This window comes from Bison bison, unplaced genomic scaffold (assembly GCF_000754665.1).
Source record: "Bison bison bison isolate TAMUID 2011002044 unplaced genomic scaffold, Bison_UMD1.0 scf7180017863818, whole genome shotgun sequence".
Taxonomy (NCBI): domain Eukaryota; kingdom Metazoa; phylum Chordata; class Mammalia; order Artiodactyla; family Bovidae; genus Bison; species Bison bison.
In genome coordinates, this window is record NW_011494390.1 from 475826 (window position 1) to 490963 (window position 15138).

At 38.7% G+C, this 15138-nt stretch overlaps 1 protein-coding gene across 1 annotated transcript in view; it reads right to left on the bottom strand.

The window, feature by feature from the left end:
* The window catches only part of ZFHX4 (zinc finger homeobox 4), a 202587-nt gene that overhangs the window by 97172 nt on the left and 90277 nt on the right, over nucleotides 1–15138 (bottom strand).

Consider the following 15138-nt stretch of genomic DNA (forward strand, 5'->3'; position numbering starts at 1 on the left):
TAGTTTATTTTTTAAAAAAACTTTTCTCCCATTTTAATTGGAGTGGTTCTATTCCATACAAACAAGCAAAGTCCCCGAATAAGAAAAGCAAGGAAGAGGAAGAATATTAATAACTGTGATTCAATATAAACTATGAGTTTTAGTAATTTATTAAAATATTTTATGTGCTTCTTTTAAAAATACATAAATGGGCACAGGTGGTATTTATTTGGTCTTAGATTAGTTGGATAAGGGTTAGCATTCTGAAATTCAAACAAACAACAAAAAAACTTCATACACAGGATCAAACATGTTGATTCCTACCTTCCCTCCCCCACCTCTCGCTTTTCGCATCTGAAAATGGTTAGTACGAAAAGAACAACTAGCTGGTGAGCCTTTCCAAACACCAAAAGACAGGACCCATATATTATATTTGGTTAACGCTCATGGACAGAAGTTTTCGTATTTTTTCTTTAATCGCAAGAAGTTCTGTTCTACAGCGTCATTCCCCAAATTTTTGTAAAAGGTTAAGTTTCTGATCATTCCCAGTCCCACACAAAGCCTCTCAGCACAGTGCCTGTAAGTGATGGCTCATCACCTGCAAAAACAAATGTTGCATCGTTTAGCTCCGCAAACAAAACCTGGAAGAGTCAAAAGATGAGATTTTTGAATACCTGGAGACAAGCTTTTCTTTCCTTAGGATGGACACTTACAAAGATACTCAAGCCTGGATCTAAACAGGAACATGCCTGTGCCCTTCACAAAACACCAGCCTCAATTCGGGTCCAAGAGGGAAGAGACAATCCAGGAATTGACCTTCTCAAGTCCCAGACACCAACCAGATCTGCCTGAGGCCACAGGAAGCAGGAGGGTGTGTGCCCGGAGTCTGCACGGTGGGATGGTGGGGGTGGTATTTGCTATTATAACCCACCAAAACACTTCCCAGAGGGGAGGGGGGAGAAATTAAACTCTTTTTTCTCATGTAAATGGAGGACCCATCCATTCCAATTGGTATTCCACTAGTGCCATTTCTAAGATTTCAGTCTCTGATATATTTATTAATAAATAAATCACCCCGCGATTTTCTTTCCTGCACAGTCCGCCTCTTTTCCATGCCTACTGGGAATCCGTATGCTTGTTGATTCGAGTGAATTAAAAATGGCACCAAGAAAAAGGAGCAAGGGCTATTTAACAACGTATTTCCTTGTGTCTCAAGTCCGCGCAGTTGCACAGAACCTCGTTCCTTGTCACTCTGCTGTTAAGAACAGCAGGCCACAGCCATTCAGGCTGCCCCATCAACTGTGAGTTTTAATTTGAGCCACTTTCACATTAAAAAAAAGAAAAAGAATCTTACTTTTTCCGCCAACCCATCTTCACCCCGTGTTGCACCACCTAAAGCTTTCAGGCGATGCTCTACTCCGGATCAAGCCAAGCATATCAAGGGTGCCTGTAACACGCACAGGCTAATGAACAATGCACAAAAACAAAAGGAACAGCAAGACTCCTATTATCTGATCTTCCGTAAAACACAAAAAACGGGCTGCTCTGGTGCAGAGGAAGTGCCAGGAAGCCTGCAGGTGTGAGCCGGTTAGAAGAAAAGGCTTGGGCTAAATAGATTCTTTGACTGTCACGGATTAGACTCATGGCCCGAGTGGTAACACACATCTTTTCCTTTAATTTACAAAATTTTCTCACGCGTCTGCAAGAGTTCACCCCATCAGGGGCTTTCGGAGGCCATTGAAACGTCTTAAGTTTTAATTAAGTTGGAGTTGTCAGAAGAAAGCCTTTTTGGCACAGAGTCAGGGTCATTAATTACTGCTATCTTTGTTTCTTTCTGTAAAGAGAATTCTGATGACTTGTTGGGTTCCTTACCCGGCCTACATTTTCCACCCTGCAGTTCCCATTCAGTTCCAAGTGGGACTTGATTAAGCAGTTTACCAATTACTTCCATCAGTGTTAGGTACAAAGCATTTACACAATCTTAAATCTTTAAAAAAGAAAAAAAAGCATTTCTCATTAGTGGTTTAGGGAACAGTATTAATAACAAATTCATCTAGTAAGTGATCAAGCAGCTGGATTCTTGCATGAGTTTTTGCATTTAAATATAAATATTCTCACATTTTTCACATCATTATCTATTCAACCCCCCTATTCATATTCTCACAGCCTGTGACTTTGCCTTTTTAGGCAATGCTAATCAATTTTAAAATTATTTACTTTACCTCATTATACAGAACTCTAGCTGGAAACATCCGATTTTGCCTGCTATCTTTTCAATCAGGCCAATCTTTTTATTGTTTCTAGATAAAACTGGCTGCCACTATCACTGATAATATTTTGTAGATGCAAAGTAGCAAAAGTTTTAGATGGTTTGTTAGTATGCTTCATATACCTCCAAAATAAATTTGTAGCTATTTGGACCAAGTATCTAGACCAATACAAATCTTTTAGAATTGATTGTCATATAAAAAAATTTCAAAGTTTTAAAACACTACACAGACCTAAATACAGGTTATACATATCTAATTACATATGTAAAAGTTAGGAAAATCATATTTCTTTTTAAAAAATCATGAATTTAAATCCTGATATTTATGGGAAAGCATAATATTTTGAAATAATGTGCTTTGAAGAACCTCCTTTAGAGTGTATATTTTGTATGTGTCCCTTAGAAAGATTATGGACTTCCCTGGTGGCTCAGATGGTAAAGAATCTGCCTGCAATGCAGGAGGCTAGGGTTCAGTACCTGGGTCAGGAAGAGCACCTGCAGAAGGGAATCGCTACCCACTCCAGTATTCTTGCCTGGAGAATCCCAGGGATGGAGGAGCCTCCATGGCAGGCTACAGTCTATGCAGTCCAAAAAGTCAGGCACAGCTGAGCGATCAGCACTTAGAAAGATTATGCATAATTTGTTATTCTTCCCTTTCACAGAAAAAAAATAGCAAAAGACTTTAAGATTCAGAAGTGAGAATGAAATTGAATAACTCATTCTCTCAGAAATCAGGAAACCTATAAAATGGAGTAAATGTGAATCAAGAAAGATGTATTTCTATTCGCTGATATGGCTAGAATTAGTGTTTGAACTTAGCAACATCTATTTTAAAATCTGAATGAAATGGGTGGGAAAAGATTTACAAACCTGGGAACATTCAATTACCAGAATCACCCAGTTCTTCTTGATGAACCTATGATACCACTTTATTTTTTTTTCCAGTAATCTCATCATCACCTGCCATGATTAACAATAACAAACGTGTTACCACCAAATATGTGCCATTTCAGACCCCGAGCTCTGAATGCCATAATAACACTCATCACTATAATGATAATAACTCATCATTATCTGATGATTCTCAGACGAGAAACTTCTGAGCCCAGAATTTGGACTAGGTTTCAGCATAGGGAAAGCCAAAACAACCAATGCTTTCATTCATTCAGGTCCAAAAATGGGTTGCTTTGGAAGGGATAGGAAAATTCCTGGTTTGACTGAATAGCTGATGCTGTCATGTCTTACAGATAAAACTATTTTTTTTTTTTGCCATTATACTCTTACTTATTAAGCCTGAAATGATGCACCTGGAAAAGAAAAAAAAGAGGGGTATAATTTTCCTCTAGTCCTCAATAAAAGTTCTAAATGTCATTTCTAATCCATAGCAAAAGATATAAATTCAGAAGTATAGATGAAATAAATTAGATCATCAAATGTAACTACTTGGTTCATTTTTTAAAAATCCAAGTTTTCTAAAAAGTAGTGAAGTAATAGTCTTACATAGATAATTTCAAAGCCAAATATTAAAGTGAAATTCATCTTCCAGGGTTAAACAGTTACAGAGTATACAGAATATGAAGGTTCCATTCTCCCACTCATTGTTTACACATCTTTTGTATCACCCCAGAGACCATGAGTTATAAGACTATGTTTTTCACCTTTAAACCACTTGTAAAAGTGTGAGAATTAAGTAAGCACTTAAGATTTGAATCAATGTAAACAACGATATATATGATAGATAAATCTTAAACTCAGAACTGAATTAACTTGCTAAATATAAGTATAGAAAAAGTATATTATTTACAGATTTAGATAATAATTCTGGGACATATAACCTCATCTAATAACGTTATGAACCAATTCAGCCCACCCCTGGTTTATCTGAATCTGGAGACCTGGGTTTGATCCTTGGGTGGGGGAAGACCCCATGGGGAAGGGACTAGCAACCCACTCCAGTACTGCCTGGCAAATCCCATGGACAGAGGAGCCTGGTGGGCTACAGTCCCTGGGATTGCAAGGAGTCGGACACAACTGAGTGACTACACTTTCTTTCTTTCATCTGACTCTAGTCTGGATATAGTATTTCTAAATATGGCTCTTTCCTATATTAAACTTTTTCTGGGTTGTCTGAGTGAATGTGAAATGGTTAGTTATGTGGAGTTTGGAAAGTTAATGGGATCCACTTTTTAATCATGCTCAGTTCCACAAACACTGGGTGTGTGCACCATGGCAAGCATTGGACCAGGTATTAAAGACGCAGAGGAGGCTCCGTATTTCCTTAGGAAGCTCATGGCCTCAGAGAAACAAAATGAACCACCACAGCCTGGTGCGGTAAGGTGTCTCTCTGAGAAACAGATTTCGCAGTAGGTGAAAGGTGGCACTGGCAGGTCCACCCACGATTAGCCTTGTAGACAGCAGGTGGAAGGGCAGCCGAGGCAGATGGAGCGATATGTGTGTCATGCCTAGAGGTAACAGAAAATGGGGCACATTTGATGCACTTAAGGAAGTGGCCAGAGAGGTACATTTGGACAGAATGTGAAGTACATGGTATGGCACGCTGAGACTGGACTCAGAACTGAATGACCTGGGGAGTCACTGGAAGATGTTAACTGGGAACAAGATGGGCTTAGTCTTTTTGCCCATGCAGCATATGGGATCTTCCCCTCAAAGAGGGATCGAATCCCATGCCCCCTGCATTGGCAGCATGGAGTCTTAACTACTGGAGCGCCAGGGAAATCTGAGATGGGCTTAGTCTTCATGCTTCAGAAAGACCAGTGCAGCCTCCGCAGATGGGGTGAGCAGTTTGGCTGTATGTCCCTTAAAACAGCAGGGAAGTAGTGACATAGCTCATCACTGTTCCTCCACTTGGCCACTAGCTTTTGCCCTAATTCTCCTGAGGTTTCTTCTCAGTCTCCCTTACCCAACATTAATGTATTTGTGCCCCCTAGAGTTTAGTACTCATATTCAGGTGACTCCCGGATTTCAATCGCTAACCCAGATCTCTTTTCTGGGATCTAAATTCATTTCGTATGAATACCATCTTGGCATATCCCTTTGGATGTCTCACAGCAACCAAAACTCAAAAACTACAATGCTAAATGGATTCTCCATTTTAATTTGTCACCTGCTCTTTCCCATACTAACTTCTGTCGGGTCCTTTTTTATATACTAGGTACCAGTCTAAACCGCTTATGTGTGTTCTTTGATCCAATCCCCACAATACGGCCTCCTACAGAGTAGGTGGGGCTTCCCAAGGTGGCTCAGTGGTAAAGAATCTACCTGCCAATGCAGGAGACTCAAGAGACGTGGGTTCAGTCCCTGGGTAGGGAAGATCCCCTGGAGAAGGAAATGGCAACCCACTCCAGAATTCTTGCCTGGGAAATTGCAGAGCCTAGCAGAGCCTAGCAGGCTGAAGTTCATGGGGTTGTAAACAGTCAGACATGACTGAGCACACACACACGCACAGAGTAGGTACTAATCTTATCCTACATTGTAGAGACGCAGAAATCGAGGCAAATAGAAGTTAATTGGTTTGCCCAAGGTCATCATTTGCCCAATGTTATAATGTCAGTGTGGAGAAGGCAATGGCATCCCACTCCAGTACTCCTGCCTGGAAAATCCCATGGACAGAGGACCCTGGTAGGCTGCAGGGGTCACTGCATGGAGTTGCTAAGAGTCAGATACAACTGCGCAACTTCACTTTCACTTTCATGCATTGGAGAAGGAAATGGCAGCCCATTCCAGTGTTCTTGCCTGGAGAATCCCAGGGACAGGTGGGCTGCCGTCTCTGGGGTTGCAGAGTCGGACACGACTGAAGCGACTTAGCAGCAGCATAATGTCAGTGAGAGAGGCAGTCAGGTTGAACACCTGTACTCTTCACTATGACACCATATTCCTTCCCCAACCATTTCTGTTAGTGGCACCTCGAATTCAACCAGGGACTCATTCCAGAAATCTGGAAGTAATTTTTGATGCTTCTTCTCCCTTACCACCTGCATCTAAGCACCTTCCTAAATATACCTATTTCTCCATCTATCAAATTTCCTGCCTGTTCCATCTCAGGCTATCAACTCTTATCCCTTCTATTCAGTTCAGACAGTAACCATGGTACCTTGAAACAGCAATCTGATTCTGATTCATTCACTCAACAACTTATAAGACATCTTTGTTATGTGTCATGCACTGTTCTAAGTGCTGCAATTGCAGCAGTGAATAAAACAAGTCCCTGCCCTCACAGAGCCTAAAGTCAAGAATCTAAAAAGGAACAAAACAAACAAGTAAATATATACATTCAGGTAATGATTGGAGCTGTGAAGGAAAACAAAACAGGATAGTGTAAGCGGAGTGGGTAGGAATGGTGGAAGAAAATATTGGAGAAGCTAACCTGATAAATTCACACATCAAAGTAACCTCCTTCAGTGGTTTTCCTTTACTTTTATGATAAAACCTAAAATCATTAACACGATTCTAAGGTGACCATATGGCTGGGCCTTCCCCTATCTCTTCCAATTTAACGTCAATTGCCCCTTCATTTAAAAATATTTCAACTTTGAGGATTAAGTATACAGTCCTTATACCGAAGGGCCTGACACAGTTTGTTTTTAACCCAACTGGAGCTTTGGTTCATTCATCTTCCTTACTTGTTCACTTTAGTCCAACTATTCCAGTTTCAGATCTTACAAGTAAGGCTCACTGAAAGGGTAAAGCTTCCAGAATTCCCTCTACCTTCAATGCTTTCTTCCCTGTTTTGTCTTACTCTCATTCATCCTCTAAGTCACAGCTTTTCAATTTAAGGGCCTTTTCTTTTTCTTAAGAAACCTGCCTGTTTTTCTTCACCTCTTATACTCTGCATTTTTTCTTTAGAACATTTATCCCATTGACAATTAAATAGTAATATCATTGGTTAATACGTGTCTGTCTTCTCCACCAGATTGAAGCTTCTTGGTGGTATGGAATGACTCTTATGCGTTGTTTGATTTCCAGTACCTGAATAATGCCCAGTACATAACCATATGCTAAGTAATATGGTCAGAAAGAACAGTGAGGCAGAACTAGTGGCAGGCAAGAGGGAAGCACCCAACAGACTGAAGAGTTAATCAGGACAGAATATTGAATAGATCTTCTTGACTGAATGGCTGAATACAGTGGAGGGCAGTAGAAAGAAGATTAAATGTAACTGCCTGCTTTCTCCCTAGTCTGGGCAAGTGAATGGAACATGCTGCCATGGACAGAGATGGGAGATACAATATAATGACCAGTATGGTGAAAGAGTTATGCTATATTTTAGACTATGAGATGTTTAGAGAGAGATGATTAATTAGAGAAAGATGTGTTTTATAACAATGATATTTTTAACAGAACCTGTCTCAACTCTGGTCCAAGAAATCTTCAACAAACTGTGAAAGTGCCAGCAATTCCCATTTTCCTGGCAGAAGGATAGTTTTTAAAATTCATAGTCTTTATTTTGCTTCAATTTTGGGGCAGCAAGCATCAGGTCACTGTACTGAGACAGCAGCAGGAGGCCAAGGTCCACACCCACAGGTTTCTGACTTCACTTCTGATTCTACAAATGGATATGCTATTCAAAAGTAGTTTGGGGGTAAAAAAAAAGCATAGAAGACCTAATAAGAAGACAGAAGAAAGTGTAATCTGTGTAAAACATTAAACTTTGGGTTTATTTGGTGTAATTTTTAAGATTCTGGCTCCATGCGCTTTTAGTTAGTACACACTAGTACGTATGATAATGGGTATTTGCAAATACAATGACATTTCCAAAAACAATGATATCAAGAGACCCTTTGACTCTGAAAGTAGAATCAATCCAAATTGATTCAATGGAAAACTTTTCAAATTCTATACTAATAGACAAAATGATATGCCAGGTATACGAGATGATGTCACAAATATGAAAACAGTTTCATTCTCCTTGTACAAAAGTGATCATGGATTTGGGAAGAGATCACTCTCATTATCCACCTCCCTGGGTTTCCTCACAGTGTTGGACATTGCTGGGCGCCTCTTCTTTCTTGACATACCTTCTTTTGACTTCGTTGAAAAGCTAAGTTCTTATTCTTCTGGTTGCTTCTGTTTTGTCTTTTTTGCTGTCTCTTCTTCTTTATCTTAATACAATAGAGATTTTTCACGTGTGCTCTCTCTGTCTTTCAACAGCAAATATCTCCTGTTTTATTTCATTTTCTCTCATAGACTAATTTATCTTCTTGCTGCAGATCACTCACAAATCGAGATTCCTAATGACTCCTTCTCCCTAAACACACACCATGCCCCTAGCAGCCCAAAATGCATCTCCTCCTAGGGTTTCTTCCTTTCCCCCAAACTCCACAGTCTACACATGCGTTCATCCTTCTTCCTTTTAAACGTCTCTGTGCCCCTCCTTTGTGCCCTCTGTTTCCGATTATGACACACAAGAGAAACGTGGTGTCATCTCAGACACCTTCTTTCCATTCCTGCCCAGGGCCTCGAGTAAGTTGGAAGTGTTTACCTGTTCTTATACCATCTTCATCCTTATCTTTCTCTCTGCTCCCACTGTCCCTGCCAAAGCTATTTATTTCTCCCTGGAACTATTGTCATCATCCCCTAAATATCCTGCTTGACCTACAATCACAAGATGAACACAGTATCATGGCCTGTGGATGGTTATTTATTACCATTAGTATTATTTCTATATCATTGTATGCCAATCCTATAATCGAAATCCAACAGTAGAACCCTAGTGTTTATCAGATTCCCAAATCCTTAACATATCATTCAAGATTTCACTTTCCTTTCCTGATTGTTACATTCCTTGCCTTAATGTGCCAGAAAAACTGAACTGTTCACCTTTTTAATTAAATACCTTCAAGCTACTTCCTTATCTATGTGCTGTTTTTCATATTCTTCCTACTTTTTCCATTTTGCTATATGTACATATCCAGATCCCACCCATTATTTAAAGTCCAATCCAAATGTTACCTCAACGATACAGCCACTATGGAGAACAGTATGGAAGTTCCTTACAAAGCTAAAAATAGAGTTATCACATGATCCAGCAATTCCACTCCTGGATATATATCCAGAGAAAACAATTCAGAAAGATACATGCACCTTCAAGTTCATAGCAGCGCTATTTTCAATAGCCAAGACATGGAAGCAACCTAAATGTCCATCAACAGATGAATGGAAAAGAAGATGTGGAACATATATACAGTGGAACATTACTCAGCAGTAAAACAGAATGAAATATGCCGCTTGCAGCGACATGGATGGACCTAGAGATTTTCATATCAGTGAAGCAAGTCGGACAGAGAAGGACAAATATCATATGATATCGTTTCTACATGGAATCTAAAAAAAGTATATAAATGAACTTATCTACAAAACAGAAATACATTCACAGGCACAGAAAACAAACAAACTTATGATTACCAAAGTGGAAGGGGGGAGGGTTAAATTAGGAGTTTGGAATTAAAATATGCACACTCCTATATGTAAAATAGATCAACAGGATCTATTTATACAGTAGATCAACAGGAACTACTGTATAGCAAAGAGAAACTTAGTCAATATCTTACAATAACCTATAATGGAAAAAATGCAAAGAAGAATATATATATAAAACACTGAATCACTTTACTATACCCCTGAAACTAACAGAACATTGTAAATCAACTATATTTCAATAAAAATTAAAAAAACAAAACCAAGTCACCTCAACAAAAAAGACTTTCTTCAAGCAGAAATATCCTGTCCTCCTTTGAACCAAAAAGCATTCTCTCTGAATCCCTCTTCTGGCGTGTAACATTATTTTGCTTTATTACACTTAACGTACACACATAGCTTATTTACTCCAACTGTGTGTTCTGCACAGGCTGTCCAGTTCATCTCTACAAAATGTGGTGCTGGGATTCATAATGACCCATGTGCTTCCATTTAGAAAAGTAGTTCACTTTTAACAGCAATATTGCATTTTGGAAGAACAAAGTTTTACAGAGAGTTCAGAGTTCAATTTTGCTCTACCTTTCCCTATCTGTCTTTTAGAAGTTAATCCCTTGAAGGCTTTATTTCTTTTGTAAAGTGTGGATAATGTTATCAGTCTCACATATTTTTAATAAGACTGAGTCAGGCAAACACACAAACCACTCTGTGAAGGTATCTAATAAATGTTGCCTTGCTTCCTCTTCCCAGTTTAAGGTCCTTCCCAAGAAGGCTTTGGTACCCATAAACAGTGATCTTAAAAAACAACAAAGATGTGCTCAGGAACTTCCCTGGGTGGTCCAGTGGTTAAGAATACACCTTCCAATGCAGGGGACACGGGTTTGATCCCTGGCTGAGGAACTAAGATTCCACATTGGCTGAGGAACTAAGATTCCACATGCCGTGAGGCAACTAAACCTACCCAACACAGCTACTGAGCCCGTGTGTTCCAGACCCCATGTGCCACAACTAGAGAGAGGACTGTTCACCACAACAAAGACCCTACACAGCCAGATTCAAAAAACAAAAATATGTGCTAAGAGAACAAGAGCATGTAAGATTTGGGAATGAAGAAGGCCAGCCAACCAGGAGGAGCCAAGATGTGTTTCTTAGTCATTGGGACAAAATTGAGGAAAACACAAAGGTTTATGGAAAGAATTTATCTAACCCCAGAAATGTCAACATAATACAAGTGAACAATCCTAAAGGAAATCAATCCTTTAGGATTATTCATTGGAAGGACTGATGCTGAAGTTGAAGCTCCAATACTTTGGCCACCTGATGCGAATGGCTGACTCGTTAGAAAAGACCCTGATGCTGGGAAAGATTGAAGGCAGGAGAAGAAGGGGACAACAGAGGACGAGATGGTTGGATGGTATCACCAACTCGATGGACATGAGTTTGAGCAAGCTCCAGGAGTTGGTCATGAACAGGCAAGCCTGGTGTACTACAGTCCACGGGGTCATAAAGAGTTGGACACAACTGACAGACTGAACTGAATACAAGTGGTAGGGAAGGGATTGGAACTAAGTTACACTGACTGAATATAAACTGCTGTAAGATGCTTTTATGTCACCTCAGTGAATCCCCATTTTACTGGTGAGGAAACTGAACTCCTATGAAATTAGACACTTCTGTCACCTATCAGTTTATAAAGCTGGGATGCAAGCTTAGGACATGCTGATTCCTAAACTCCCATCTTGTTCACACACACACACACACACAAACATTGACTCACTCACCCCCTTATGAGAGAAACAGAGAGCAAAACAAGGGAACTCTGATTCTCTGAAAAGTCTGTCTTTCTGCTGGGTTTTGACTGGGAGTAACTGGGAGGATGCATAAGGAAAAGAAAACTACATTAGTAAAACAGCTGTTTTGGCCCAACAGACTGCTGCAGACTCATTCTTGAGAACGGAAAAGTTCCATTTTCTTGAGAGAATAAATTATTCCTTTCCCTAGCAATCAAATAGCAATAAAAACACCTTTTGGTACATTTGAAAAGAATTTCTAAAGAATTATTATAAAATGTTTCAATAAATCAATATTTAAATAAATTGCTCTCGAAATTTTCTCCTGAGCATTCTTTTACCTGCAAGCCTCCATTCTGTACCAAAAAGATAAAAGGGGAAAAATAATTAGAAATTTTGCTCTTATTTTAAATCCATAGATCCTTGTAAGATCTACAAATCCCACAAAATATTCATTATTGATAAAAGTAATATACGTATTGAATATTACCCACAGCCCCTGGCCACAGAATGACAGTGTTCTTATTTTTCAGGCAATAACTGAAACTGGATATTTCCTCAAAGAAAGGTTATTCATATATTTAAGATGCATATGAGATAAAAATTAAAACTGTGCTTCTATGCCATGCTATACATCACTTTAAATATACAAGTTGCAGTTAAGTGTTGAATAATTGTTAATTCATATGATGACCACACAAAAGTGTTGATTTGATTAAGCTCTCAGTAACCTCCCACCACAAAATCATATTAAAATTATAAAAAAGAAACACTAAAATATTTGTGAGAACCAGAATTAAGACATTAAAGATGCTTCCTAACAAAAATCCGAATTACTTGAATAAAACTTTTGACATCAACTGGCTAAATGATCTATTTTCAACCTGTCCTTTTTAACATTTGTTTCACAAGATTTCTAGAAAATATGGTGGGACTATTATCACATAATGGATCATTTTTCAGACTTCCATCTTATTTGTGTCTTATACTTTTAACACTTTGTGTTCTAGCCATTTAACACTTTATGTCCTAGCCATTCTATCACTAAGGGATACAGGAAACATTAGAAAGATTTCTTGATTTTTTTTGGCTCTTTAACTGTGGTCATGCCATATTTGTGTTATGATATGGATGAAAGCATGGTGCTTCATCTTAGGGCACCGAAGATGAGCAGTATGATCTTAAGGCTTCCCAGGTGGCTCAGTGGTAAAGAATCCACCTGCCAAGGCAGGAGACTCAGGTTCAATTCCTGGGTTGGGAAAATCCCTTGGAGAAGGAACTGGCAAACCACTCCAGTATCTTGCCTGGGAAACCCCATGGACAGAGGGCCCTGGAGGGCTATACAGTCCACGGGAGTTTTAAAAGAGTTGGACATGACTTAGTGACTAAACAACAGCAACAATATGATCTTAAGTAAATTATTTAACCACTAAATCTCAGTTTTTTTCTTCTTTTTATTAAGAACTATAATAACTGGCTCATGGGATGGTTTGGAAGATAAAATACCAGGTGTGTGTTTCTCCACAGTACTGTGCCTGATAATGCAGCAAGAACAGAATAATCTGTTCTGTTGCACTTTTTGTGGCAGTCTAAGTTCTGGTTTTTCAATTCCTTTTAATGCCACAGATATTCAATAACAATATAGGAACACTGACATCATGCCACATATCAAACTGTCAGCGAGTGTTGCTCCCATGTCACCTAGAAGTGATTTCTGCTGCGATTATGTTCTATGGTCATTTATTAGAGAAGGTAAGTTCATTTCATTCAAGATATACGAACCTATACATATAAAATATTAATATTTAAGTAAAACTACATTTCAATATGTATTACCCAAATTACTAAAATAGGAGCAGACGCCAAACTATGCTCTGCAGTGAATTCATTTTAAGAATTTTAGCACATCTAAAATTTTATATACTCAAAAAGTCTTCATATAGAAAAATGTGAGGTTTAGTTAACATTTATAATGACTTTTTAAATTGTAGTTTCTGGGAGAACTTTGTACAAGGATCTATTATTGCATTTAAGTAGTGTCTTAAGGTCTAATTTTTATGGTCTATTAAGCATAACTCTCAAGCACCTTAAACACAACTAAATGAGGTGGAATTACTGTTAACTTGTATTTTAGGTTACCAAGTGCCCAGGCAATTCCAACCAACTATATCCGGAATGGTATTTTATGACAGCTCATGACTTTCTATGTTGAGCTTCCTTGACTTAAAATTTTTACGAGATTGAAAACTGGCCTCCGAGATGGTGACTAAAAGTTGGGTCATTAGTCCTCACCTTTTAAGAAATAATGTCTCAGCAGGCTGTATTTGAACCACTTGAGCTCAAGGAGGTGTTAACAGAGTTGTTAATTAACCCAGGTCTGGAACCTATTGTGAAGAATTCCAGAAAGCTGGAACAATAGTGAGGTACTGCTTAACCCACAGTAGGGAAGAAATGACTTTTGCTTCAATAATACAGTCAAAAACTTTCATAATAAGGATATTAAGTCAAAAAAAGAATGGCAACCTGAAACTAATGGTCAGAAATTAGGGGCGAACTTACATTGCCTTCAAAAAAACCTGCTGGAGTAGAAATGGACAGAGTTGGACAGAGTATCAGTCTTTTTGGAACAATCTCCATCTCTACACATGAATATGAATGCACAGTAAAAGAAACAGCAAAATGGCATCTCTTATATACCCAAGCCTTTGATCAGATCAAGGCTTTGCTTAAATCATCCAAGATTTCAAGAATCCACAAGGATAGAGATTTCGTGGCTTTTCTTGGTAAGCCTCTTCTAATGCTTAATTATCCACTTAGAGTTTGGAAGATCTTAAGGTGAAAATAATCTCAACTTAGTTTCACAGTAAACCTTGCTGGTCTATGGAATCAGAATACTGACTAGCATAAACAAACAGAAACAAGTAAATCAACAAAAAGTCTCTCCACTTCTTGGACTAAAGTTACTAAATACTCATTTGGAGTTAGTCACTCAGTCCGGTCTGACTCTTTGCAACCCCATGGACGGTAGCTCACCAGGCTCCTCTGTCCATGGAATTCTCCAGGCAAGAACACTGGAGTGGATAGCCATTCCCCTCTCCAAGGCATCATCCCCTGAGATCTAACCATGTAATGAGAGATAAATGATGAAGATTACAAACATATGAATATAAAGTTTATATGCTATAATAAAAACATGTAAAAATTAATTTGACTCATAGGCTAAGATGAATCTTTAAATGATAAACCATGCTCATTAGCACTTTTAAACCAGAGAGTTTATAACATGCATAATTATTGCACTTATCCATTGTACTTGGACATACATTTTAAGCAGTTTGAGTAAGTGCTTATAGTCAGTATTTCTTAGAACCAAAATAAATTTTGATTTTTCTTTTTTTACTTTATTTCTTCAATGTGGTCATATATGGATGTGAGAGTTGGACTGTGAAGAAGGCTGAGCACCGAAGAATTGATGCTTTTGAACTGTGGTGTTGGAGAAGACTCTTGAGAGTCCCTTGGACTGCAAGGAGATCCAACCAGTCCATTCTGAAGGAGATCAGCCCTGGGATTTCTTTGGAAGGAATGATGCTCAAGCTGAAACTCCAGTACTTTGGCTACCTCATTCGAAGAGTTGACTCATTGGAAAAGACTCTGATGCTGGGAGGGATC